Here is a 5,434-nt window from a genome sequence, read left to right as displayed (position 1 = left end):
GTTTGGGATCCAGAGCCTGGTGCAGCTGTTTGCAGGCTCCTGGCTGCAACCAGCCCAGGTTCTGGGCAGCTGCTGCCAGACATGGAGCCCAGGGTTGCTTGCAGAAGGGCTTGCAGCCTCTTGGCCGCCTGCTTCAAGCAGTCTGGGCTCTGTGGCCCAGCAGCAGCTGTCCAGAGCCCAGGCCAGCTGTGGCATGCTGAGCAATGTGGCCTGACATGCCATGGTCTGGCACACATGTAGGGGGTTGCTGACCCCTAGCCTAGACTGATTCACAGGGTATTTCAGAGTCAAAACTGCCATGACAGTTTGTTAACAATGATGGGTGTCCTGTCCCATCCTGTCCCCAAACTACCTGTAACGGGAAAGAAAAACTAGAAATACTGAGATGAGGACAGGGGGGAGGGAGTTACTGAAGGATCCAAATAATACCTAAAATTGCTGAGAAAACTAACAGGGGAAGGGCTGTAGCACTGTGAGTTACCTCCCTCTCCCACACAAATGCACAGATGCATTTAACATCTCTCCTGCCACAGGGCTTTTCAGGCATCCTTGGGCGTTTGTACGTGCCATGACCTTTCCCATTTACGTTACCACAACTGCGTTTGTGTTTGCATAGTCGTGTTTTCCCACCACTTTAAAAGTCTTTTTTGGCACATTAAATTAATTTTTCTGGCACATTACATTAAATTTTTGGCACATTAAATTAAATTTTTGGCACTGCTCGGACATGTTTTATTTTGCATCGCCGCTGCTTACCTCACCCTGTCTATGGATTCTTGTTGTGCAAACAGTAAATGACCCAAAGACCTGTAATTACTCTCCTTTGCCACCAGGTGGCACTGTGCTATTTCTGTAGTTCAGGCCTTTAGCCAGTAGGTGCCACTGTGATTTTATTTGGAGGGGGGGTGTTTTTTCCCCTGCCTCCTTCCTACTCCATGGCTGACCACAGTAAGTCAGGGTAGGGTGCACCGTGTGGGTTCAGAATGTTGTAGACTGGAATAAAGAGACATGGAAGAGCAACTCAGTGGTGTGCATGTAATATACTACTCCTGATAATTTTTGCCCTTCCTTTGCCACCGGTGCCGCCACCTGTAGTGTATGTGCAACCCGGCCCCTGGGCCCGTGCTTGTGTCCCCCCCACCCACACCTCCCGCCTGCTTGTGCCCAGTGCAGTGTTCAGAACTGCCGGCACAATGGCATCACCAGAATGGTAAGTTTGCAACTATAAAAGTTTGGAGTGTGCTAACCCCTAAGACTTCCTTGAATATTTCAAACCTTCCTATTTCTTATAATTGACATTCCCATTCCAGAACCACAGTGAATAGTCCAGGCAGACACTGCCTGCCTGACCCACCACCCAGGATATGCAGCATCTCAGGTGATATATAGGTAATATCCAAATGTCCAAATGACCTTGTGCGGGTGGGGCTGGAGGACAAGAGGGCAGTTTTTGGATTGTGGTCCAAAACCCCATCCTCTTCTTTCTTTCCCTCCCTGCACAAAACTTTCGTGGTCGGAAATCGCAGACCAAGACCAGTAAGGATAAAAAGCAGCAAGTTATTTAGCATATACTGTGTAATCTATAGAAAATAATGTATAGTTTAGTTAAGTAATGTACAGATTTATAGATGGTGTATAGATAGATAAAGGGCTCAATAGATATTGTTTAAATAGTGTATAGTGTACAGATAGATGGATAGATAGATCGATCGATAGATATTATATAGAATTATATAGGAAATAGTGTTTAGTTATTGTATATAGATAATGTAATACAACGCTGTTTTTATAGGTGCTGGGGAGGAAAATCCTGACTTTTTGTTTTTATACTATTTTTCTGTTTTCCTATTTATTTTAAATTTTCTTTAGTTTATTTATTATTTAAATACTTTTTTTACTTATGCCTTTTTGATAAAAAAGAAAAGCGACACCTTTTTTGAATAAAGTTTTGTAACCTTTTTTTCTGTATATATGTGTGGCATGTTTTCTTTCATGGGGAGATTGACATGCATGGCATTGTGTGGTTTGGGGGTGGGTGGAGTGGGTTAGGAGAGGTGATGACTGTGCCCGCCTGCCTCAGCCAGCATGGGGATCCTTTGCTTGGGGGCATTTATGGAATTATGGCATTACTGGAAAGAGTTTCAGGGTGGACTGTTATGGAAGGTCAAATGCTTGTCCAGTGCTTGTATTATTCCCTTCCATCCCAATGTACAGTGATCCAGGCAAGCCTGGGGGTGCAGCCAGCATTTTTTGCAAGAAAAAAGACTACCCCTGCCCCGACCTCCATACCACCACCCCCCACAGCAGCAAGCAGATAAGGAAAAAAAGCAGCAAGCTGCAATACTTCAGCAGGCATAGAGCCTTCCTTCACATTTGAAAGAGGGTGATTTGATTAGCAACTCTTCTGTGTATTATAAGGCTAATATTTGGGCTTGGTAGTGGCTCCCCGTCCTCATCAACATCTGTTGCAGCAGCTCAGAAACAGCTTTGCAAATTTTTGCTCAGTTTCACAAAAGAAAGGAGACAGTCACAGGAATCATTGTCTTTCAACAATCCATTACTGTATTTATTTACCCTTATATTTTTCTTTTCAATAGCAAAACCATGAGTGAGTTACATTTGTATGAATCCAAGCATTCACTGAGAAAACACACAAACCCACCCACCCAAGGCCAAAAAATAACGTAGGGTGGGGTGGTTGCAGCCCCCAAGCCTTGGCATGGGGATCCCACCCAAGCAATACTAATCCATCTCTACATGACAACATCACAATTGTTGTCACTCATGACTTAACGTTAATAGCTAGCGCTGACTACTTACAATATTTTAACTAAGAGCATTGGAGATTCTTTTTCTTCATGTTCTTTGGTTTTCACTGGTCTTCACTGTCTACAGACAGTGTTTTAATTAAGAATGCCATTGGTAGTCAAGTGGTGAAGACTAATTTTCCCCCAGCCAGAAGCAGGGTATTAAGAGGCCCCAGCCCAGGGTGCAAAAGGGAGACAGGGAGGGAATTTTTCCCAGCCAAAAGCAGCGTAATAAGGCCACAGCCATGGGGATAGAGGGACCTAGGTAGGGGAGCAAGTACAAATCAGCAATTTTTCTTTGTGTCATTTGGTTTTTCACAATAAATTGAAATGCAATCTATTTTGATTGGGAATTCACAATACATTGAAATGCTATCTAAATGCTAAAACAGTATAGACAGTAGTGTTTTAATAATGCTGTTGGTAGTCAAGTGGTGGTGAATAATAATAATGTATTAGATATTTAACATGTCATTGTACATTTGCTTCTAAATAAACACATTGCGAACATTGCAAGTAAACTAGCAGGGGGGTGGGAGAAAGAGTTTTGATTCACAGATGTCACTTGATTGGAGAAAGTGTGCATAGATTGCCACATGGGTGACTGGTGCCACCTTGGTCAGGGGCGGGGTATGTGCCCCCGCAGTGACCAATCACGGACCGGGAAGCGGCCGCAGTGTTCCTAGAAGTGGCTGTGACACTTCATCCAGCCCTCCCACTCCCCAGCCGGCACTCACAGGGGGAGCACCGGCGCTCCCACCTGCCCTCCCTGCCCGCTGCTTTAGTAGGGAGCACGGCCTGTCAGGGGGTACACCAGTGCTCTCTGGGGTTGCACGTGCACCCCCTATGTGTCACCACGTGAAATCCGAGTGTGTGCATGTATGCAATATGTGTGCATGTATTTTGACATAGCAACAAACAGCCATGGGGCAGCAGGGAGCCCCTCCCTCACATATTGTAATTTTTTAATTGTTGCTGGTCACAAAGCCTAGGGAGGGAGGAAGGGAATCCCCCTTCCTGGTTACAGGCCATATCCCAGCTAGGGATGGAGGGAGGGAAATATTTCCCCAGCCAGAAGCAGGGTGCTAAGAGGCCCCGGCCGTGGGTCAACAGAGACCTAGGGAGGAGGGATTTTTCCCCAGCAAGAAGCAGGGTGTGAGGGACCTATGGAGGGAACTTTCCCCCAGCCAGAAGCAGGGTCATAAGAGGGCCCCAGCCATGGGGCAGTAAGGAGACAGGCCCCAGCAGTAGGCTTTGTGGCCAGCACCAATTAAAAAATTACAATGTGTAAGGGAGGGAGGTTGCCCAAGAAAAACACAGTGTGCCATGGGGCAACAGGGACCTAGGGAGGGAATTTTTCCCTATGACGTTTCAGACCTGAGTTGGGTATACTAAGTAGTGTATACTGTGTAGTGTCCTATAGAAAATAGTGTATAATATAGTCACTGTATTAGTGTACAGACAGTGTTTTTATAAACAATGCTGTTAGTAGTCAAGTGGTGTTTGATAGTAATAATGATAATAGTCTGAAGGTTGTAGCAGACTGATAATAACAGTTGAAGGTTGCAGCAGCATCAGGATCTACAGTAAAGTAAGCAAAACTTTTTCATTTGTGGAGACATGGCCAGAGGGCAATCAACTAAGAGCCACCAGCCATGGGCCAAGGGGTAGCTAGGCAGGGAGTTACATTTTATCGGTTTTGGATTATTTTTCATTTTTGATTAATTTTATTGATTATGTGATTAAGGGAGCAGCTGAAACCTCAATCCTCCCCAGCCTCCTTCTCTAAAGATTTCGGTACAGCGGGGTCTAAAGCACCTTGTCAGTAGTTGACCTGCCTGGTGGGACAGAGTATTCACAGAGAGCCAAGCCTGGCTTTTATTTGTGAACCCTTTTTTATTTGTGAAGACAATAATATTATATCATAAAGTTTACTTTCCAAACTGGAACATAGCCAGTAACCTGAAAGCAGGTCCTTAAAACACCACCCCGAGTATTAAGAGCCCACAGCCATGGGCCAAGAGGGAGCTAGGGAAGTATTTTTTCCCCAGCATGAAGCACGGTGCTTTGTGTGCGTGTGTCCACGTACATGCCATGCAGCAGGGAAAAGGGTCCAGGCAGAAGGGAATTAGAGCTCAGAAGAGGAACTGAGGCCCTTTCCTGGTACAGATTTACCTGGTTTCAGACCTGAAGAAAGAACTTCTTGCGGTGCTGGAAATTCAGAGAAAATGACTCCTAACTCCAAAGCTGTTTCTTCCAGTGGAAATATGCAGAGACCAAGGATTGTTTTTTAGCTGAAAGATACTATAGTAGAACTGGATTAAGCCAGCTGGAAAGTTAAAGGAAATTAAACCCAGACCAGAGATGGTTGCACTCCACAAGCTACAAATGTGCACAATCATTACATGAGGTGCCCAGAGCACTGGTATTATAAGTTATGTTTATTAGTATTATAATAACACTATAATATATAATAGTATAATACTATATAAGCCTATGTTACTGATTATATTATAAGTCTATATGATAGGCTATATATAAGTCTGTATATAAGTCTATATAATAAAAGTCTACTGTAAGTATAATACATATTTCATAGATTTCATAGGCATTAGGGCTGGAAGGGA

This window comes from Gavialis gangeticus, unplaced genomic scaffold (genome assembly GCF_001723915.1).
Source record: "Gavialis gangeticus isolate Ggan-Ray unplaced genomic scaffold, GavGan_comp1, whole genome shotgun sequence".
Classification (NCBI taxonomy): Eukaryota; Metazoa; Chordata; order Crocodylia; family Gavialidae; genus Gavialis; species Gavialis gangeticus.
The sequence above is the reverse complement of the archived record's forward strand: the minus strand, read 5'-3'. Positions refer to the sequence as shown.